The sequence below is a fragment of the Pimephales promelas genome, chromosome 1, assembly GCF_988280905.1.
Source record: "Pimephales promelas chromosome 1, fPimPro1.hap1.1, whole genome shotgun sequence".
NCBI classification, from domain to species: domain Eukaryota; kingdom Metazoa; phylum Chordata; class Actinopteri; order Cypriniformes; family Leuciscidae; genus Pimephales; species Pimephales promelas.
The window spans coordinates 7,752,436-7,777,334 of NC_142769.1; the positions used below are offsets into that span (position 1 = coordinate 7,752,436).

General features: G+C 37.7%; 1 long non-coding RNA gene across 1 annotated transcript; it reads right to left on the reverse strand.

The window, feature by feature from the left end:
* Positions 1 to 24,599, reverse strand: LOC148998325 (uncharacterized). Its single transcript, XR_016155138.1, has 3 exons — positions 24,503 to 24,599; positions 450 to 553; positions 1 to 369 (listed from the first exon to the last, which is right to left on the reverse strand). It is a non-coding gene; the product is annotated as an uncharacterized LOC148998325 (long non-coding RNA).
* Positions 24,600 to 24,899: the final 300 nt, after the last annotated feature.

The following is a 24,899-nucleotide window of genomic DNA, read 5'->3' on the forward strand; positions in this document are numbered from 1 at the left end:
TGGGTCTGCAGAATGCCCCGGTGTTTCCACTCGTTGTGATTGAGCCAACAGTGTCTTTCAGGAGAGGTGAACTTTACACTCAGTGGCTTCCAAATGACCATGACGCGGGCACAGTATCGAATTCAATTTACATCGCCATATAACCTTGACTAAAGTTTTGAATCATTTGATTAGTCTACCTTTAAACCTGCTCACTGGTTTTAATGGGATTGTATCACTTCTGAAATATGTCTTCAGGATAGACAGCACTGCTGAGTCACCTTATGTCACATTTCTTTGACCATTAGTTTGTTCGATCAGTTCAAACAGAGCCTGAACGGATGTCCTTTTCTTCGTTCTCAATGAGAATTTGTCCCCAACATCCTCCTGCTGGTGATAAAATGCTGTTATTAAAAAACATTTCAAGAGGGAGGCCAATAAAAAGTTTAAATAAGCAGAATACAAATCACCTATTTAAGCTCATGAATCTGTGCCAAACGATGAGATTTATTAGGTTGTGGGATGGCAAGTCTAAATTTGTAGCTCCATGAATACCAACCGGAGATCACTGGAACTGAGAGAGATAGAAAACGGGTAAAAAACAACAACAACAGAGCATTGACCAAGCAAAAAGAACAGGCTCAATTATCATAAACATCCGGCCTAGCACTTGCTTCGACTGTAAATCCCTACAGCCGGCTCATCAACATTCGGTGGACCTGCCAGATTACCCAGGGCACTCTGTAATTTGCAGTAAAGAATAAAGACGACGGCAAAACAAAAACAAATATGAGATGAAACAAATTAGGAGTGCGCCCAGTTTGTCTGTCAGCGCTGTAAATTTCCAGCGTGTAAAAACGCCGGTCCTTCGCAAGAGCATGAGGGAATTAATGAACTGTCCGTCTGCGTTACTTTATTCTCTCGGAACGTTGGCATCTCCCGAACACCAGTGAATCAATCTGCCTTTATGGTAATGATGCTCCAATGCTTGAAATTATTACATTAAATGGATTGCATTCGTTTGGAGTGTATGAAGGCACGCGGCATGTTTGGCCATGCGTCACATCCTCGCAGGGCCAGGTGGGGACAGACGCTGATGGTTTTGGATGACTGTGTCTTTACATTTCTTCACATAACATCTGTTTATGACTAGATGCCTTCACACTAATCTCATCCTTGAACATTTCCATCGATTATACACAGACCATTAAACCATATATCTGATATAAGTGCCAGACTGTTGTTTGGATTATTTTATCACATGAATAAATGAAACAAATCTCCAAAACTTCAAGATGCCATTATATTAATTAGAAATTTGAACAAGTTGAGATGAATGCATTTTTAAGCAGAAGAATCTGTCATGAAAATTAGGGATGTGCAAAACTAAATTTTTCCGTAATTGAAATAAAACTGAAAAAAAAAAATAAATAAATTAGAAATGTTGTTAAATAGAATAAAGTCTAAGTTGATAGAACATAACAAAAGCACATAACTAAATCACTAAAGCAATTAAACAATAAAACACCAAAAAATACAATTCCGACGCAAAATGAACCAAGGGGTTGATAACACATAAGTACCGAGTCGACCATTCTCTGGGATGTGTTTTCATGATAATTGAATGCATCCAGTTTTAGCTTGAACCACAGATTAGCTTAAAGGAGTAGTTCACTTTTCAAAAAACGTTTGGCGATAATTTACTCACCCCCATGTCATCCACGATGTCCATGTCTTTCTTTCTTCATTCGAAAAGAAATTAAGGTTTTTGATGAAAATATTCCAGCATTTTTCTCCATATAATGCACTTCAGTGGGAACCAAATGGTTCAAGGTCCAAAAGACCTTGTTCAAAGGGCTTTAAACGATTCCAGACGATGAATAAGGGTCTTATCAAGCGGAACGATCACTCATTTAATGATCACTCGTTTTAAAGAATGACATAAAGTAAAGTAAATTATCAGCAAAAGTATTTTTCAAAACTGAACTACTCCTTTAAAACGCTAGTATATAGGGCATGGAGTCTATAAAAAAAAAAAAAAAAATCGCTAGTTATTACCACTAACAAGGCTCAAAATAGCCCCAGACTAACACAATAGCATAATGAGGGTCCCTACATGCAAACCGAAGCATTGAGAACTTTGTAAGTGTAATTACAAAAAAGATACTTTATAAAGATAGCACACTTCGCGTTTACAGGCATGAGGCATCTTTAGAAAACAATCTTGACCAGTCGAACCACGAACGCCGTGCTACGTGTCACGCTGGTCGATAGGAATTACGTTTGTGAAATCTAATTACATGAAAATGCATGAATTATATTTGTTTATTAAAACATATGCATGACTAATGACAAGGGAAGAAGGGGCTCCATACTTTCAATATTTTTACCAAAAAATGCGCTCTTATCTGGAAACAACGAACCATATGAGATGTCAAGTCACAGTTCATCTCGCGTAGCACACCGTTCGTTCGTTTTTCAAAGATGGCTGCCTGTATACGCGAACTGTACTGTCTTTATAAAGTATCTTCTTATTAAACTGCCTACAAAGTTCTCAATGCTTCGGTTTGCTAAAAGTGAGTCAAATGAGGCTATTAACTTTAAAGATCAAGTAAATAAATATAGTCCTTGTACAGTACATTTGTGGCAGCATCTCTTTCAATATGGCCATAAAGTAACTATGTAGTGGATGTTCATTGCATGATTTATGTAACAAATAAGCAGAAATGCTTTCCGCAAGTGTATCAGGACTCCAGTGCTCCCGGTAGGGCTACAGGAAGCAACTGCACATGCAATTCCTCGAGTCAGCACCTGTGCGGCCAAATGGAGCATCTCTCCAGAGGGTCCAGCCACAGGAGTGTCACGCGTGACACCCACCTGCATGTGTGTAAGCAATCCTTCTGAGTTTAGAGCATATAGGACAGGAGTCAGGTTTTGCAGACTTTCCAAATGCTTGTCTCATGTTGGATGTCTTGTTCCACTAATGGATGACAAAGTTAGCATTCAAGGTTCACTGGCTGGCTTTCTAAAAGCTGCTGGTCTCTCTACAGGGTCTTTGGAGTTTTCAGCAAACTGAAGAATTGATTGCTTCAGCATATATCTTGTGTTAGACATGTAATATTTTGTTAGTAAAACAGCTTCTGCCAAGTAAAACCATTTAAATGATTGAACAGATAATTTGCATGCATTTGCTGAAGGCAAAACTGTTCAGATAACACATAAGGCCTCAAAGTACCCTTATTCAAAATAATGTTATACACTATAGATAGTCTAGGCTCAAGCATTTATTTTTGTTTAGTTGAGTTTTGTCTGATAAAATCCTCAAATTTATAGAAAGAAATATTGCACCTCAGATATTGCACCTTTTCCCCTCTGAATGTGATGTGTTTAAGTTATATCCTACTGCAAAACTATCTCCAGACAAGCAATCAGCAAAGTCCTGGGCTTCACTTCTATAAAATGGGAAGTGCTGAGATAAACAAACTATTATTTTGTTCAAAAGTCTCAAACTTTGCCGTTCTGACATTGAAATAGACAATATGTTCTCAAATCTGGTCCTTGAAGTTCCCTTTTCTGCAGAGTTTTGCTTCAACCTTAATTAAACACACCCTGAACAAGTTAATCAAGGTCTTGAGGATTACTAGATAGTTGTAGGCACGTTAGTTTTATTAAGGTTGGAGCTACGTTCTGCAGGAAAGTGGACCACAAGGGCCAGAGTCGAGAACCCCATTCATATGAAATAAAACATTCATAAGATTCGTGAAATCTGAGGAGATTTTTACTATTTTTGAGGGATTAAATAAATGTATTTCTGAAAGGAAGTGGCTGTCTTTAGAAAAGTTTCAATGGCGTTTCTTTTTAGCTGGAAAAAATGTATTTTGCCTAATAAAGAAGTGTTTATCCAGAAGTGAAATTGCCATTAAAATTGCTAGAGTGGCGTCTGTGTGAACGCAAACACATCCCGGGATTGATGCTGGGATCAATGCCGGGATGGGGACCTAGTGCCATTGCCGGGATCAGTCCCGGAACGCGCCCTGTGTGAACAAAAGCCAGGACCAATGCTGTAAGGGGTGTGCCATAGTAATTACGCTCATGCCATGACATAGTTATGATGCGACTCTGTTGCTCTTACAAGAAATTTTCCAAAAACTAAAAAAAAAAAAACTACCAAAAAACTTCTAAAAATTAATCATCAACAAAGAAAAAAAAATGTACAAACTGGAATGAAGCAGAGACCAGGGAGCTCCTTACTATCCGCGCTGAAGCTGAGATGCAAACACTTCCGCTGTTGTACCACAACATGTTTTTAACGCGTACGTTACACTTCACATCCTGACGTCACGTGGAAATCTCATGAAACGGCGTATGTATGACACGCCAATTCGTATTTCCATTTTTGGCGCGCTATCAACACCCATAATCGCTTTTCAGCGTGTTAATGAACGCCATTGACTTAACATTACTGCATATATAAATGTATGACCTACCTCAGCCCTGTCCCTACACCTACCCGTCACTGGGGTTAATACCATTTATGAGACTTCCCCTACCATCCAAGGAAAAAAAATTATCGCTACCCAGATGTAGATCTACACATTTTCCTTTGTTTCGCTCGGACATTTAACGTTTTACATACACACGGAATCAGTCGGACATTTAAAGAAGAACTCCGGCGAACAATGAACCTTTGGTCTAATAAAACATCGGTACCTAGTCAATCGTTCTCTGAGATTTGTTTTCATGGTAATCGAATGTAAAGAGTTTTATCTCTAAAAACTGTTTAGCGTATAATGCTAGTAATGGGGGCATTGACTAAGTAAAAAGAAATCGCTAGTTTATACCACTAACAAGGCTCAAAATAGCCCCACACTCACACAGTAACATAATGAGGGTCCATACATGCAAAACGAAGCATTGAGAACTTTGTAAGTGAAGAAGATACTTTATGAAGACAGTTCACTTCGTGTATAAAGACAGGAGCCATCTTAGGAAATAGTCTCGATAAGTCAAACCACGAACGTCGTGCTGAGTGATCTGAACTGTATGAAGTTCAACGAACTTCTGAACTGTATGAACGGCGTTCGGGGATCGACTTATCGAGACTATTTCCTAAGATGGCTCCTGTCTTTATACACGAAGTGAACTGTCTTCATAAAGTATCTTCTTATTAAACGGTTTGTACACTTACAAAGTTCTCAATGCTTTGTTTTGCATGTATGGACCCTCATTATGTTACTGTGTTAGTGTGGGGCTATTTTGAGCCTTGTTAGTGGTATAAACTAGCGATTTATTTTTACTTAGTCAATGCCCCCATTACTAGCATTATACACTAAACAGTTTTTAGAGATAAAACTCTTTACATTCGATTATCATGAAAACAAATCTCAGAGAACGATTGACTAGGTAGCGATGTTTTATTAGACCAAAGGTTTATTGTTCGCCGGAGTTCTCCTTTAACGGCGTAGACATACACGCATACATGCGGATAGCTCAAAATGCGTATAGATAACACGCCACTTGACTTGAAAGTGGTGTGTATGTTTACGCAAAAAGTCATGATGTCATTTTGCTTTACGCGATCTTTACAGGATGTGTGTGAACACACCAAAATCAAATGATCCCATGACACATTATCCATGTATTTTCTGAAATTTCTGTGTGAAAGGGGCTCTACTGTCATAAAGTGAATTTGCCTATTTTGTTCAGAGCACAGCATTAAGCATCCTGTCCTCACGATCAGGAAAGGCATCTGGAAAGAATCGTGTTCTCTCAAATGTATGCTCTACCCAGAGTCTGGTCAGAGATCATCATAAGGCCAAAGAACCTTGCTACAAAACCACTAGGGAACCGCTCAACCCAAAATGGGTCTCCGGGGGAAATAGATGATGTCAGACTATAATCTCCAGTGTGAACGATGGTGGTCCATTCTTACAGTTCCAGGGAACGACAGAAAGTGTGTCGCTAGCTGCGATAAAGTCCACTTTTATGCGCCGTCCCAAAGCTCCTCGCGAACTGTTTTATGAAGCATGTTTACATAGAGCCCCACTATGTCCATAAAATCAGCTCCAGATACAGACTGCAAGGGAGACAATAAAGAAGTCAGACGAATAAGCTGAAAAGCTCATTCTGTACTGCCTATTCATTAAGACAAACGTGGGCCACTAAAGTGTTATTATCCACCTTTCCTGTCTTCTCTAGCATGTTGACATGAGGCCACAGAGGGAGCACATAAAGTAGCTCGCCCTCTGCTTTCTGGCACAGGCGGGGGAATAGTGACTAGTGAGGATGTGAAACGCAAGTTGCGGCATTGAGATGCAGCCGCGTAAGAGACTAATTCCGCACCTGAGGAGGCACCCTAGGATCGCGTCAAACCCTTACCCTACCCCAGACCTAAACCTACCCGCGTCATCTAACTGACGCTTTACCTTTAGCATCAATTAGATGACGCCCTAGGATCACGTCATGTAACTGACGCTAAAGGGTGCCGAAAGCATCAGATATTGAAGCATGTCAGTTAGATGACGCCTTGGGATGAGAATGCGTTGCAATTTTCGACATATTAGAGAGCATGTCCAAATTACCTCCACAGTGCAAACTTCTGATATGAATAAAAGAGGGTCTAATTTTTACTGCTAGGGAGATCTACATGAGCTCCCAAAAGAGGATTCTAAGGGTTCTACTTTTTACATCTCTTGGCCAAGATGACTTCCCTTAGATCCTCTTTGGGCTTCCTGCAAGGTCGTCACCTCAAGCCTCGACTCCTCAGAGGTGGAGCACGGGCAGCAACACTCTCCTTTTGACCCTGTCTCCAGCTGAGGCCAGCAACAGGGGCAGAAGAGGGGAATGTACGATATTGACTGTGGCGGGGATGCACTGCTCGAACACTGCTGACTGAACTCTCGCCTCCTTAAATTTCCCTTTCCTCCTTAAAATTCGAGAGTGGTTGAAAAAACAGTGGTCCAGAAATTCAAGGAGGAGACTTGCCAAAAAGTCCAGAAGATGAAAATGGTGCATCAACAAGAAAAGCTCTTTGCTTCTCCTTAAACCTAAAGAGGTTAAGCCAAAGAAGCCAAAGAAGCTATGGAGCCCGGACGGCATGATCTGGTGCGCTGCGAAGCTCCACGAAATCTTGTAGCGAACGTGCTTCAGACACTGGCTCACAAGGGGCATTCCCATTGGTTCCACTTATGACGCAGTGTAGAGTTCCAAGACGTAAATTGACCTTCCCAAACTCCAATGTGTAATAGATCTCTTATTTGGTTTTGTTTTCTTTGAAATTAAACAACAAATCAATGTTTCTTATTTTTTACTTATAATTTATGTTGTTAAAATGCTGTTAAAAAAATGTTGCTAATGCTGTTAAAATAAGTGATTATTGCATAATTTTGAAAATAAAGGTGTTTTGTATTTTTGTGTGTAAAGTTTTTACAGCGATACCTAGAAGAATGACCTTTCAGTGAACCATTTTTTTTTGGTGTGAATAATATTTTATTAATCTAAATATTTTTTTCCACTATAAAGAAACCTTTTTTTTTATTTTGAATGGAAAGATTTCATGCAAAGGCTTCATAGAACTATAAATGAAAATAATTACTATTTTTTTCAAAGTGTGCATTAGTATTTACCTCAACTTGTGGAAAACATACTTGTGATGAAGGTGGTTATCAGATTATTGTAAAGGTAAAAAACAGAATTGAGTAAATGTGGTATATTAACAATATTTCAGTTAATTAAATCTAATATAATATTTTTTTTGTAAATTTAACTGATTTGTTTTACAGTGTATGTTTTACTACGTACACATCAGTAAGTTTAGAGTATCAAGGCATTTGCTAAATTAACGCTCATGACGCACTGACTGACATCATAGAAAAACTAAGGAGTGGAATTGTCTCAGATGCTAAATATAAATATATACATGCGTGCTTTCCACTGCAGAAGGGGCGAGATGCTTGGCTGAAGGTGCCGAACTAAAATAATCCATCATGTCAGGCAGCAGGGTAAATGGGAGTGGCCTCCTAAGTCGACCCAGTGCTCTGATGTCAGCCGGCACTTCCTCTTCTCCCAGGGGTCCTGTGGTTGTCGAAACAGAGGCTTACGAGAAGCAAAACACAAAAATACCCCGTCCCTTCAATGCCCATGGGCTTCGGCTGCCTCCGTGTATCCATTACTGGCGCTTTTTGCAGCTTGCACGTCGATACAGACAGGCAAAGAGAGAGCGACTGGCAGACCCAGATGCTGAAAAAGTATGTCTCCACGGATCAATAGCTTATTAATACTGGACAATGGTGCACAGCACTGCCGGGACCCTTCACAGATGGGGCATGTGCCCCTGTGGAAGGGTGGAACAGCCTGGGGTGGCTGATTTTGGCGGCTGAGGCTGCTGAACTCAAGGGTGAATGGTCACTGAGGTAAAGCACTAAATTAAAGTCAAGCACAATAAGGTCGTTCTCAGTTTACAATGCAACTAGAACCGTGGGTTTGTATTTGTTTGTTATTAGTGGGACTGTTCATTCTACGCAATAATTTAGCACAATTAATTAAGTAAATTTAATTTAGCTTGGAGTAGAACAAGTTTCTTGTCAGCCCACTGCCACTAAAGGATGTGTTAATGTGTCCAAAAACAGCTTTAATAACAGACTGGTACAAAACACTGGGGTCACAGATGTGTTTTTCAATGTTTTTAAATTGACACGCCATCTTTAAAACTTGGCACTCATGGTGGGAGATGCTGAAAAGACAGTAATGCCATAAATGATATGTCTACGGGTATGTTTACACGACAACGATACGTTTTAAACTAAGTTTTCTGCATAGACGACACCATTGTTAAAACGATCCCCATTCACACGGATCCGCGTAACTATTAAAAACATAATATTTTGCTGCCAGGTCATCAGATGGCGATGAAACACTATAGACTGAATACGTAATACGCATATGCATAATGTCATTTTTTTCAGGGATTCTCACTTTTGTTGTTTACCAAAACGCTGTTGTCGTGTAAATGAAAGGCCAATTTTTTTTAGTTGAATAGGGTGTCGTGTAAACAGCCCCAAAATGACCTTCTTTTTTTCTCAGCAGACTGGTAGAGGACATAGAAATCTAAAATGAAAACCAGTCAAATTACTACATTTCCCACCTACCCTCCTCAGTATTCCTCTTGTCTTCTTTTCTTGCATCATATTAACAGAAAATCGAACAGAAATACTAATTCAGCTGGTAGGCACTTCAGAATAGGTGTTGTCACATTGTCATGGCTATTATTTTACACATGTGCTCTGCCATACGGCCACTATTTCAAGGTGTGATTGCATGTCAGAGGAGTGCGTGTTAATTTTGTTAAAAGGTGAGAAATAAATCAATTCTCCATCCCCCAGACTGGCTTGTACTGGACATATTGTCTGTAAGTATGCATTACAGAAAGCAGGCCATCACTCATGGTCTTGTCGAGTGCATACACACAAACATACATACAGTATAGTCATGCATACAGATTCAAGGGTGCATTTGTGCTGCTGTGTAAATATGTTGTTTTCCACTCCAAGGCCCTGCAGGGAGCCGGTTTTAAAACTTTTATTGCACTTTAATGGAGGTGTACATCCCATGTTCACAAATGCTCTCATACATGCTAAGCTCTACTCTGTGAATCAATAACTTATGGTACAGGGTCGTATAAGGTTGAATAGGGAACTTGCTTCATTGTGAGCCCATCCACTTATTAGATAAGAGGGAAATGGTCTGTCAAGTAGCTTGGTTAATTTCAGATACATGATGACGTTGACCGTGTAAACATCGAAATGCATCAATTTTAAATCTGTGAGTATTAGTTTCATTTGGGTCAGTCAATTGCATCAGTGTCATTGTGGTTCACAGTTACGATTCACAGTTACGGGTACCTAAGGGTTTGATTTTTCTCTACACAGTCTACTGAAAAAAAAAATGGAATAAAAACAATATTTTGAATGAATAATTAACATTTGAATAACACTTAAACAAATAATTCATTTTCCCATAAGACCTTCGTTCATCTTCGGAACACAAATTAAGATATTTCTGATTAAATCTGAGAGCTGGATCAGTCCTCCATAGGCTTCTAAGAGATTGAAAGCCAAGAAAAGTTATTAAAGACATTGTTAAAATAGTCCAAATGACTACAGTGGCCCAATCTTAAGTTTATCAAGCTACGAGAATACTTTTTGTGCTCAAAAAACAAACAAAAATAACGACTTTATTCAATTTCCTTCTCTGCGGGCCTCGAGATAGTTCACGTAGTGTAACAGCGCAGCGCTTTGGGGTTGTCTTTCACACATAGCCTCATTATTGGCCGAGGCTTGTCATGTGTGTGTGTGACATACAACACAGAAGCGCTGTGGAGCGCATGAGGGAGAGTAATGGGAGAACTATCCCTTTAATGATTAACACATTAATATTTATTAATATTACAACATGAGTGCCCTGAATCTATTAGTTCAAGGCTAGGGTAAAGTAGATTATGAGAAAGTTCAAAATAATATTCTATCACTAGGAACACTAGGCTAGTTAGTAGGCACAGTTAGCCAGATCAGACCAAAACAATGAGATTAGCGTTAGCCATATGCTAGGCTAGAACAGGCTAACAAGGTAAGGCTCTCACAACATTATTATGTCTTACTGTCATCACTCTTGTGAGGAAATGCATTCAAAAACAACTCTGACTCATCTTCAACTTCTTCGATTCATCAGTTTGTTTAATAATATTCATCAAAATCTTTTCTGCCTCGGACAGTTCCATTTCTGCAGTTGTGTCAGCCATTTTGAATGCTGTTTTAGTGCACCAAATACACTTACGCCCTTCTGGCTCTGAACAAAAATGTGGATCCTACATGTATTTGAGTATTACTGACAGGGATGTGGGGAAACATAAAAAAATAAAATAAGTCAAGAACCTATTTAGATTTAATTTAATTTTTTGTTAGATTTTCTATGTTTAGCTATTTTATTTTTTTATGCATTTTCTTAGATATTCAACATTGTTTGAAATGATGATATAAACGTAAGTTTTATATACTTGAAATCAGACTCTCAACTTTAAATTATATTGGCAATTAACTCAAAATGTACTAAATCTTTAGAAATCATCACTCATCACAAATTATAATCCCTGTTTTGTTTCCAACAACCATGTAATTTATATATTTGTATATTTACGTCACATTGTACACATGCAGCTGCACTAAGTGATTTGTGGAACTTGGCAAATTGATTTTGGAGTCTGGGGGCCTGACTGCCAGTTTGTTATCAAAGTTCATGCATCGTATTTACCCGGGTGCGATTAACTTAACAAGGGACATATATCACATAATTAATCCGAGTGATTACCATCAAAAATCTATAAAGCTGCAGCATGTTTCTCTGCTTCACTTCCATTAATTATGTTTGCCTGATAAAGAGTGAGAACGGAGAGAGAGAGCATGAGTTATGCACTCAATGATGTCAGCGGTTACCTAGACTGAAGCTGCTTTTAATTGAATATGTTGGCTTGGGTTTTGGGTTTCATTGTCGCTGGGCAGTTTACGCATTTTAGGCAGCGTAAGGGCTGAAATCAGGTACAAAATGAAGAATGATCATAACTACAGTTCATTTTGCCAATTAGTTCTCCTAACTTAATGAATGCCACTCCTGCTATCAGTCTTGTTCCAATTAGGACAGAATATCTTTCCCAGCATGCACTGCAATGGCTAATTTTTAATGAGTTTGTTTTTACTTTGTTCATGGTCACATACTGTTTTCCTGTTTATTTATCTACAACATTGGTTTATCTATGAGTACGGCTACCGCAAAGGAGAATGTTAGGGTCTCTTGTTTTGTTTTGTTCCATTTAAAATATTTTTGACTGTCGTTCAAAATGTTTTTCTCAACGTTTCTCCTCACTGTTCATAGAGATCCTCCGAGGACAAATATTATAATATTATAAATATGATCATATTAGAGTGAGCATTTTCTCATTTTTTCTCTATACATAGTGCTTGAATAAACATGATGATGTAATTCACAGATGACACATAGATTAGATGACTAAGAGAGTCTAGCCAAATCCCCGCCGACTGGTGTAAAGGATAAAAATAACGTAAATAAGTCAGTGATTTCTGGAAAAAGGCAGTTCCTATAGTGCCTTCAGTGCCAAGACTATTTTAATATTTAAACAGTAGCTACTAAATCTCCAAAAATAAGGCCAGGAAAGAGAATAGCTGGTTTCCCCCCAAGAGGAAACCTATTTTTTGTTCAGTTTAGAAATTAGAGTCTCTGACTAATGCTTTAACATTGTCCCAAAATAAAGCTCAACTTAGTTATAATGCTAACTGCTAGCAAAATTGAAAATAAGATAATAAACCAAGTTAAATTAAATACAATCAAACATTTAAGGCCTACTTTAAAATGTGCAATTTAGTACATGGAAATAGTAAGTAATATAAAATAACACACAGTTAAAATCAATAGTAAAATCAGTTACCTTTTGTATAGTCAATACATCAAAATAAGTGCACATCTTTAAAGTATGATGACAAATGACTATTAGAACAATTATTTAAAATGTACTTTAAAATAAAACTTTTAATTTGACATTATTACAAAGGGCACCTGTAAGACATAGTCATGAAAGTGTACTCGCTTTCAGTACACATCGGCCTGTTTTACAGACAGGGCTTCGATTAATCCAGGATTAGGCCTTAGTTCAATTAGGGCATTCAAGTAGCTTTTATAAATGTGCATTAGAAAAAAAAAAAGCATCTTGAGACAAAACAATGTCTCTGCCACACGTGCCATTGTTTTGTCTCAAGATATGTATGACTAGTCAGTTTATTTAACATATGTCAAGTTGCTTACAGTTAAACCAGCTCAAACATGTATTTTAGTGTGGGACTAGACTCAAGCCTTGTCTTTGAAACTGAGGGTTAAAGGGATGGGGTCACCCAAAAAAATCATTAGTCATTAATCACTCACCCTCATGTTGTTCTAAACCTGTAAGACTTTCGTTCATCTTCAGAACACAAATTAAGATATTTTTTATGACATCTGAGAGATTTCTAACTCTTTGGCGCTTCGCAAAGTTCGTGAACAGATTGTAAAACGAATCCATATGAAGTCCACATTTTCTGAAGAGACTATCGCTTTATGACAGAATGACTTTAGGCTTTTATTCACATTTAAACATTGATTGATATTTGTTAGACAATAAAGTCCTTTGTAAATGTCTTATTATAAGATAAATATCTTCTGTAAAGTGTCCAGCTGCTTCTTAGATGTCACTATACCAGTGACAATTGCTTCTCAGTGGAGGAAAACAGAGAGGGGGGTTAAATGATTGCCAAACTCCATACACTCTACATGGACAGGGTCCCTTGACAAACACCCATCAGCAGAGACAGCCATTTGTGCTAGGGCTTCACCTCAAAGGGGTGAGGGGTGACCTGGCCGTCTTATCATCCTATCTTACTGGTGTCCTTCATCTCAGCCTGCTGTCTGGCCAAAGCAAGACTCGTTCCTGCCATCCCACAGTCCCGACTTAAGATCTCATCTTCTCACATCAATCAAAAGCATCATCTTCAAACGGTCTTGCCTTTCCGTGAGACACACAGTCACTTCCCTTTTGTCTACATCTCCGACTGAGCTCTTCTTTAGAGGATTGACTTGCCATTTTTCTTGCTGGCACATATCTGTCTTCTTGCTTTTTCTCTGTCTGACAATTCTGAGTCTTGTCAGGATTTGCTTTTCTCTTAGCCAAAACGCTTGGGAAAATTGTATGCATTATTTACTGATAATTTCTAATTTATACCATCACAGATTGCAAAAAATGAGAGTGGTATAAGGATGATGAAACTAAATATGTAGTGATGAGGATTCTGATCTTTCCCCAAAACAGCTCTCAACAACTCCTCACTTAGTATCACTATTATACTGTCTTATACTCATGTACAAACCAATCAATCAATACAGAAAAAAAAGGCTCTCAGACAGGGGCCAACTCCCATTGGAGCAAACTCATTAGTGAACAACTTATGAATACAAATATAACACAAATATCATAGCGAGGACTAATTAATTATGCCAATATTAAATCCGAGATATTTGCACAAAGCTATCTGTTGAGTTTAGAGGTTAGAATTCATTGCTGTGAAGAATAACGTCTGGCGAAAGCAATGGGAGTTGATTAGTATTGGCAAAAAGACTTTGAGTCTGATAGCTCAGCGTGCTCCTCCACGTTTAATGGTTATTTACATGTTACACAAATAAATAAACTGCCTTGTTGAATATTCAAAACAACAACGGTAAATCATGGCAGCATAAACAAGTCACAGATATAAGAATGAGAAACCAAATCTGTCATTTAAGAGATGAGCCAGTCAACACAGTATGAGTTCTGGGTCTGTGTGACACAGTCTGACAGAAGCAAGAGATGGCATTCTGACGACAGGGATTCGACTTGACTGGATGTCTGGCAATCATGCTGTAAAAGCACCCCCCCCCCCCACAACCTTTCCAAGCAAATGAAAATGTCTAATATTTAATGCGTCTATGACAACTCTATAGTGACGAAGATGAATAATCATATAAACATGATCTAGTTTAAAACAAGTGTCTATATTTTTATTCATGTTGGTGTCATAACGTTCTGAAAATACTATTTTTAACAAAAGCTAATAATATACAAATAATAATAAATCAAAACACATGAAAAATGTGAAGCAGAACAAACATGAAGTAAAAAGGAATGGCATGTACATATCTTAAGCACTGTTGTGACAGAAATTTGTCAAACATATTTTAAAGACGTTTTTTTTATCAATTTGAGTAATAATTTGATTCAATTAAATCATTTCATCAAAATTTAAAAATACTTTTTTTTCATGACAATTACTGACCCTGAAAGACAGCCATGAGGGTCTAGGGTCTTCTCTATATCATTTATTATATGTGGTTTGGTGGTTTTGATTATTTTAATTAATGTGAACAGCTTGTTTGGAGATTTCAAAAAAGAGTTCTCTATGAAAGCCTGTAGATAGATAATTATGTGAAGGACTTTGGACGGTTTTGCCAGGAAAATCAAAAGAATTTGACGTTAATGCATTCGCACGAGCCTCTCAGTTCAATGGCACATGATGCTTATACAATGTTCAGGGTTATGTCACTGTAATGTCAATGTTTCATGCGAAGAAAAGGGATTCATTCAGTATCACACAGCCAGAATTATATAATCTATAGTCTCAAATATATTTTATAATCAAACAGTCAAATGTTAATAACCTCATCTGTCGACATGATGCCGGTGAATTGTAGAGCTGGGGCAAACATCCACATCACTATTAGAGGCCTCTTTCTTACCACTGTTATTTTTGTTTTGGGTTTATTTTGTTATTGAGAGCAACGTAAATTAATATTTACATATTCATCTAAATGCTCTCAGCAGCATCGAAGGCGCCTGGATGTTCGTTCACTGTATGTCACTGCAAAGTAGGGTTGGGTATCGAGAATCGAGTATCGATTGGAACCGAGACTAACTTTTCGTTTTTCCCGGAATCGTTCAAAAGTTAAAATTTCGATTCCTAGTTTCGATATTCACAGTCTGCCGAGCGGAAGAAGAAACTGCTGAACAACACCAACGAAGAAGCGTCTACCGGAAGTGTTGGCATAACCACGCGAGTCGAACATGAGTACCTTACGTCGGCGATCCAAAGTGTGGCTTCACTTTTCTAAAAATAACGAAATCTCGGCAAAATGCAAAATTCGTGACAAAAGGAGTATTTTTACAGAAGGAGTATTTCCTTCAGAAAGGATTTTTTCCTTCAGAAAGGCCGTTGGTTAGCAAGGTTAGCTAAACTTTTTTGACCCTGCCTCTTAAAAGAATCGGAATCGAGAATCGTTAGGAACCGGAATCGAAACAAGGAATCGGAATCAGAATCGTTCAAATTCAAACGATACCCAACCCTACTGCAAAGGTATTTCCAAATAATTTTTACTTCAAAGCAAAAAACAAAAAAAGAACTTTTTTTTTTTTTACTGAAAAAGAGTATATAAAGACGTTGAATCACGTTCAGTATCTTGTACATGTACAGGAGTGTGAGCATGAGCAATAAGTTGCTGCAGTTCTCTTAATAACCACTGGTGTCACTAATAACAAGGGTTTCCCCTTTAAGAGACTTTTTGTTCTTCATTATAATCTCAAGACAGTGAGATCACATTTATTTTTAAATTGCTTCACCACAAAAATGTCACAATTTTAATTCAGAAATGTGTAACAAATTCAAATTTGTAATTAAGTCATTTGCCCCTTTCACACATACAGTCTGGTAAATTACATTCCATTAAATGGAACTTTTCAAATACCGGTAAATTGGTTCAGGCAATTTATCAGTAAGGGGCGTTGTAACATTAAATTATCGGTATACGCGCTGTGTGAACGCGGAATGAAGATTACCGGTATTTTGAATGTACGAGGTTAGATAGCGCTGACTTAAGAAGTAATTTTGGCCATTCAGAAGCCGTTAGAGCAAAGAGCAAAGGCTCAAGGCCATTCATAAAATTATGACGAAGATGACATTCATAAAATTGTTACTCAGCACTATTTACAAATGTCTTCAAACTGGAGTGATACCGAAACTAAAATCGCTCGCTCCTTGGCTACATAGATTTTAAGCTCTATGCACAAACATTTAGGCCGTGTGTCCATCAAAGCGTTTTTTTTTCACGCGCCTGGCATATTTTTCAATTGTTTTCAATGGGATCGCCACTTATTTTAACGACATGAACGTAACGAGGTGCCGAGCGATTTTTCCACACTGAAGCGCTGACCGCCTGCCGTTTTTTACCGGTCGGCGAAAATGTTCAACTTTAGGGAAAATCGCAACGCTCATCACTGTCACTTTTTACCTAGCCGTCCAATCACAGTGGAGGGGCGGGACAAATACTACCCCAGTCAACTGTCACAGCATTCTTTCTGTACAACGACAACAACCAGCAGAGGTAACCGAACAAAATGGATTAAAAAAAAAATTGTATGAAACAAATTAAATGCGAAAACGGTTACAAGTAAACTATGCTGTGGATATTCTGCATCATAGCAACAAGAGTAGGCGTTTTCAGCAGAGCGTCGAGCGTTTTCAGCTGGCTAAAAACGCTTTGATGGACACATGGCCTTAGGGGTCACTTTCGTTTAATGACATCATCACAGAGTTTACCAGTATTTAGGAACTGATGTATGAATGGTCTGTTAACGTTACCAGTAAAAAGCCAGAACACTGTTGCCTGTGTGAACAGCACTTTTTTTTTTTTCACTCACCAGTAAAGTAGTTCTGGCAATTTACCGGTAATTTACCAGGATTGCTGTGTGAAAGGGGCTATTGTCTACATTAATTACATTTTGAATTTATATTAAAAAAAAATAAAAAAATTAAGTAACCTTGCTGCTGAGGAGCCAATTGAACCTCCCCATTCATAGATCTAAGTAGAGTGCCATGTTGGCATTTATTTGGATGCCGACTCTGTTTGCTAACCAAGATTGAAAACAGCTCCCCTGGGTAACAATTCATTGTGTGTCAAAATGTAAATGTGAGCAGTTTGTGAAAGGGGATGCCATCCTGCACAAATCCTATCCTATTAAGATAAACTGTTACCTTGTGATGTAGCACAGGTGATGCTATCGGAATGGAAAAGGTCACTTTGGAAAGTGGAAATCTAATATGTGATTTTGGAGGCCATTAAGCCCACTGAGCGATTAGTATTCATGTGGCGGGAATTAATAGAAAACAGATAGATTAAACTCAATGAGTGCTGAAATTTCCTGCCTTATAGGATGCAGTATCTCCACTTCTCTGTCCTGGCCTGCAATTAATATTAATGGGCCCTGGACTGTTTATAAAAACAACTGTCAAAGAAGCTCTTTAAAGCAAGTGTTGTGGTTAAAGTAATGTGCTAAAACATACCTAACTTTGTGTATGCCTCAGCTTCTGGTTCTGGCCAACATGAAACGCGATGTGACAGCGATTTGTAGTTTACTTTATATTTGGAGTCCTTGGAAAACCTTTGTGTCATGAACCTCCATAATTCATTTTTCCTAGAATATATGTTTTACTATTGTTTTTGTACTATTGTTTAAATTTATTTTAAATGCAATTAGTTGAACGTTAGAGTGCTTTTCAAGCATGACTTAAGTACATCTTTATATGCAATTTTATAATTCGAAAACACTGTACAATAAGGTAACATGAACTAATAATAAACTGCACTTTTACAGCATCTATTAATCTCAGATAATGTTAGTTTCAACATTTACGGATTGCATTGTGAACATTGGATAATGGACTGTGAAGTAACATGAAAAAATGTATTTCTCTTAACTTAACTCTTATTTTGTAGCTGTATTTTATTAAATAATTCAAAATATATAAACTTGAAATAATATCGAATTACAACACTACAAGTTAAAAAATTGTAGTGAAACACACTGCAGTTAAACATTATGATGCGTTTAGTATGGATTTAAAGTATGAGAAACAATGATTTACAATGAGTCAAACTTATAATTTGACAATCAAAATGTGCAACTAAGTGTGTTCAGAAACACTGTCATGAAAGTATACTCTCTTTAAGTACACTCGATCTTTTATTTTTTTTTACATTCTTTTAAGATTTAAAGTACACTACAAGTGCACATTTAATACAATCAAATGCACTTCCTTTTCACAAGGGAATACACCTCTCTTTCTCTTGCTCATGTGCCAGTGATGACCCAGTGCCCGTCGGTTGCCATCCAACCACAGTTTACGCTGATCTGTAATTTCCATTCCCTGCTATGCTTTTGGTTACTTGGTCTTGATACATGGTTGATTCTAGAATTGCTTGAATTGGCAATCTCTTCTTGCATTCAGCACTCCAGGAGCTAAAGCACATTGAGCTGTGGAGCAGCAGATTCGCTAAAGCAGCTCCCAGGGACAGAGTGGCCACGGCTGGCACATACAGATACAACTGCTCTCCACCACCTGCACCATCTGTCTGCCCGTAACCTGCTGGAGCACCTCACATAGCACATACACCTGTGCCTGCCACCTCCAATGGAGCTCAATGCACACGCACACAAACTGCGTCCATGATCCAGTTAGATTTTGGTCAGTTTTTTAGGCTGACTTAGAGCTCTGTAAGGAACATGTTTTAAGCTAAAACTGGCTGTTGTTTACGAAGCTGTCAATAAAATTAAAATGAATTAATGGCATACTGTAGGTCCAACAGGTGATCGTGTGTTTTGTCTGTTTAAGGCGTCACCTTTGACCATGCTTCAATATTTGACGTTTTAGGCGCCCTTTAGCGTCACTTACATGGCGCGATCCTACGGCGTCATCTAACTGACGCTTTCCTTTAGGACGTGGTTAGGTTTAGGTCTGGGGTGGGGGTAGGGTACACGTGATTCAACGCATTCTCATCCTTTATCGTCATATAGAACGCTATATGCAAAACGGCGCTATACTACACACATGGCACCCGTTATCGTTACTATAACACGCGCTGTGAGGGCTAAGTTTAGGTGTGGGGTAGGGTGTGCGTGTCATATTCATGCTAAAGGATTTATGACGTCTTGGGTTCGCGTGTTATATTAACGATAAAAGGTGACCTGTGCGTAGTATAGCGCAGTTTTTGCACATAGCGTTCTATATGACGTTAAAGGATGAGAACGGGCTGCGCGATCCTAGGGCGTCATCTAACTGATGCTAAAGGGCGCCTAAAGCGTCAGATATTGAAGCATGGTCAAATCCTTCCAAGGCGTCAGTTAGGTGACGCCTTGGGGGTGAGAATGTGTTGTTTTATGGTACGTTTACACGACAACGATATACTTAAAACAGAGAAGTTTTTCCTTTGAGTTTTCCAGATACAGGCGACACCATTGTCAAAATGATCCCCATTTTACACAGATCTGCGAAAATGACTAAAAACGCTGTTTTCTGCTGCCAGGCCATTAGATGGCGATGAAACACTATCGATTGAACGCGTAATACGCATGTGCGTGACGTCATCGTCTTCAGAGATTCACGTTTGTGTTGTTTACACTGAGACTGGTTTCAAAATCTTGCACTTTGAAACCCGATTAAAACCTTGCGTTTTTCAGGCCCCCCAAATGCCATTGTCGTGTAAACAAACGGCTAAAACGCATAAGTTCCATGTTTATTGTTGAAAACAGTGTCGTGTAAACAGCCCCTTAGTTCCATTTCAAATAGTTCTCAGTTTGTTGGCTTTTCATTGCTTTGATTATTAGTCACACCTGTTGTGTATTCAGTTGATTGGTTTGTTTGGGTATTTAAGCTCTATTTCTTTCAGTTCATTGTCTGTTCTCATCTGATTTACCGGTTGTTCTGTTCCAGTTCCAGATTCTAGTCCAAGTATCCAGTATTTTTTTTTGTCGAGCTTTTCCTTAATAAAATCTTAATTGCTGCGATTACTGTAGATCATGCTATTTTTTTGTGTTTGTCCAGCCCGATCTCAAAGCAATTCGTACGCATTTTACGAGGTGGATAATCCGTATGAATCCATATGACCTCACTTGTTTGAATTTTGCTAAATTGTAATTTTTTTACGAGTTGCCCAATTCGTGTGAGTTTGTATTAATGACCTACCCCTTACGTTGCCCCTAAACCTACCCGTCAAAACCTGATTTGTCTAAACCCGTCATTTGTCGGGTTTAGACAAATCGTACGAATTTGCACGAGTGAGCTCGTACGAATTCATATGAATTAGCCACCTCCTAAAATATGTACGGATTGGTCATGAGATTGCGTTGGTTTACCTCAACTGAAGCTGACAGTGGGTTAATAAAGCCCCAAATAGAGATAATTCAAATAGCGGTAACACTTTAGAATACGGTTACTTCGTTAATGAATAACTACACAAGAACCAATGAGTAACACAATATTAACCTTTAATTTGTCTTCATGTTCTATTCTATATTATTTACTGTAGTAATTGTATTATATTTTTAGTCAGTCCATTTCAGAGTAAAATCAGCCTCAATTGATTGCTAGATTAACAGTATACATAGTTTATTTATGTCTTAAAACAATATTATGTATATTAATATTATATGATCTGTAATAGCTGTAACTTACAGTCACCAACAATCGTCTCTACATTTTTACAATAAAGACAACAAACTGTACAGTATGTACACTAAAAACACAGCACTGTAAAAAATATTGATGGTTTAACTTAAAAAAGTAAGTAACCTGGTTGCCTTAAAATTTTAAGTTCATTGAACTGGAAAAAGTGAGTTAATACAATGAAGGAGAATGATTTAATCATCAGAAACTCAAAATAATAAGTTATCTCAACTAAATAAATTATTATAAAGTTGATTTGACAAAAGAAAATATGTTGTGATAACAAATCTTGAAAATATTTTTTTTTACAGTAGTAACGAAATTGCTAGTAAATTTCACAAATAATTACAATGAATCGGCAAATAACACCTTGAAATAAACATTACATTTTGAAGTATGGAAACTACAATTACAATTAACTCAACTTATATTTATTTTATGACAACTTTAAAAAAAAAAAGTATTTTACCATGTAGTTTTGCATAGTTAGTCATGCAAAAAAGCATTACACCATAAAGATCAGTAGTACCAAAAATCATTATTATTAGTAGGTCTAATAAGTCTAAAATACTATTTTCACGTTAAACGCTACACAATAATCTTAAAAAAAGGAGAAAATCCTATAGTAGAGTGCAGCCTACAATGTTTTGCTGATTATAAATTGTTCAGAGAGAGCTCAACTTTCAGAGTTTTAGTGGTTTCAGCATCATAAAACATGAGACGACCCTAAAACCGAAGCAGTGAACTCTGGCGACAGGTGAAAGAAAATGTCTCATATGTATATGCGGAGAGACACAGCCTCGGTGCAGAACTCACTTTACGCTGGGTGAGTGATGAGCCATACAGAGACGTCCTCATGCATTTTTAATCTATTCAGTGTGGTCACATCTGAGACGCGAGGTCAAGTAAGACAGGTCACGGCACTGTCACACACACATACGCACTAGTTTCCGTGCTCAGACACCAGGATACCACAGGAAACCTGCATTTAGTTAGCTTTAAAAAAAAAAAGAAAAAACCTTCACCTTGTGCGGCATGTAAATTTAGGATCCTCAAATTTGCAAATCACCTCTCTCCAAGTGATTGTGGGTAATTTAAGGAAATGTGCCAATCGATCTAAGAGAAGGTATTTTTAGCTGGCAAGTCCCACTGAAGAACAGGGGGTCTCTCTCTCTCTTTTTGTCTCTCTTCTCTGGCAGCTTCTCATTTATATTCACGCTTCTCTGTAGGATGCAATGGCTCCTTGTGGATGTCACTCGGTGCCACTTTAACAGATGAATATATCTGGAATGAGCTATGGTGCTAAAGCACTCAAACAGATGTAGAGCCGGCATTTTAATTTCCTCACACACATGTACAGACGTGCACACCTCGCACACATACATCACACGAGGACGCTGAGACAGAAATATAGTCCAAGAGATATGGACGCAAACAGACTTATTGCTGTAAAGAATAAATCTGATCCTCGTCATACATGGACAAGCCAGTTTTGCTCTTATTTTATGAATGCCAGTCCCACCAAATATAATTCTAGCATTTCAAGATTTGATTTTTATGTGGAAATGTGTTATGCTGGTGACCGTTTATTTTTTATTTTTAGTAATGGCTGTGCTTTTGGTTTAAACAGAGCAGGGCCTTCAAATCATATTGTCAGATTTATGGGTTTGTAAATGTCTGTTATAGGGGAGACAAAATAAACTTACTCTGGGAAATTTTAACTGGAGTCAAACTATGTACATTTAAAAGTATGGCTCCAAAACAAAAGAGAGAAAAATATACTGTGTATATTTTGGTTAATCTACTGAGAGCATTTCTCAGTCAATCTCTCAAAAAAACATGTTGAAATCTTGGCTACAAAATAAAATAAAATAAAATTCATTTTTATTGTCCTGTCAAAATAAAACCACAATATGTGTGTTATTTAGTTTATTAATGTCTGAATTTACAGCGCAGTCTCACCCCAAAAAGTCATATAAATGACGTTTTGGGACGTCTTTTGACCATACGTCAATATTCGCCTTTTTAGGGCCCCCTTAAACGTCGGTAGATGAGGTTATGGGATCCTAACTCTACCCCAGACCTAAACCTAACCCTAAACCTAACCCGTCACCTAACTGACGTTAAAGGTAAAGCGTCAGTTGTATGACGGCCCGGGATCGCCATCTAGCGACGTTTAAGGGGGCCCTAAAAAGGCGAATATTGACGTATGGTCAAAAGACGTCCCAAAACGTCAGTTATATGACTTTTTGGGATGAGAATGTGTTGGAATTTACGTCAGTGTGGTTGTATTGTGTTTATTTATTGCCCAACAGCGAATTGTGTTTATTTATTACCCAATAGCAAAATGTGATGATATTAGAATTTAGTTTGAAAGCTCAGACAAAATTCCCAAAAGATATTTTGATGGTCTTTTGATCTTAATGCATGCATAATACATTTTCTATGTTTTTTTTAATATTTTGCATCATCTCATGAGTAATATTAATGCTTATAATACACTCTGTATCATAATGCTTATAATACACTATGCATCTATTTGTGGTTTCAACTTTGAGTATGACCGTAGACTTGATATTAGTCAAAATATGATGTGCTCAAAAAGGTGTCAGTTGTGTCTTGATGCAAAAAAAAAAAAAAAAAATGAAAAAGAAAAAGAAATATCTATGTTATATGGAAGATCAGGGTTCAATTAAAAATTTTTCAGAGTAAAATTTCTCAGCGTATTTTGAAGTCTGCCTTGGTAAATTCTTGGCTAGAAAACAAAATTAAATTAAACCCAAACCTCCATCACAAGGACGATTCGAGCAGGTCGTCTCTCAGTGATACGCGACACATTTTGAGGTAATTCCTCAACATCAGCATTAACAAGTGCATGTCCATCAACAAACCGAGTTACTTGTACTTATTTACCGAGTATATTATTGCGGTGAACGTGGAAACTGTATCAATAACAGTTCATACATTAGCCAAGCTCTAGCGTGAATGACTGATGTAGCATAAACGTTGGTAAAACAAATCTCTCCATGCTTAATCTTTCCTCAAAGTAGTGAAAACGACAGACAATCTGCAAAGACACAGTTTTATGTGATAGTGGCCCAAAAGTGATTAGCAGAAGTATTTCAGTAAGACAGTAATAACGTGATTAAGCCAATTAGCAGAAGACCTACACAATATCAAAATTAAAAAAGTATTTTGAACACTTCTTTTAAGAAGCAAGAGCAACCAGTATGCAAATCCTGAACTCCGAGATTTGAGAAGCAGTCGTCAGTAAAATAAAGGAAACACAGAAAAGTTTAGGATTATACTGCTGTGATGTCGTGGTAAAGATGAATTCTAACTGATTCTTCACATGCTCGTCTTTGGGCAGTGAAATAAAAAAAAAAAAAAAAAAACGTCTTTACCTTCACATTGTAGAGCACAGCTTCTTCTTGACATGATGCTGTCCAGTATCCACACGATCCTGCTGCCAGTTTGAGGTTCAAGTTTTCCCTGGTGTCTGCGCACACAATAAGATAGGTCATTTTCAAAAATCCAGAAATTACAATTACAGATTTAATTTAGGCTTTTATTCTCATATAAACTTTCTTCAACACACATATCAAATACTAAAGCTCAAGCAGACATACTTGAGGTGCAAAAACCAATGAGGTTAATTCTTTTTTTTTGTTCTTTTTTTATTTAACCTTTATTTAACCAGGAAAAAAATCCCATTGAGATTACTAATCTCTTTTTCAAGGGAGTCCTGGCCAAGACAGCGGCACAGATCACAACAATTTAGTACATAAATTGTTTGTTACG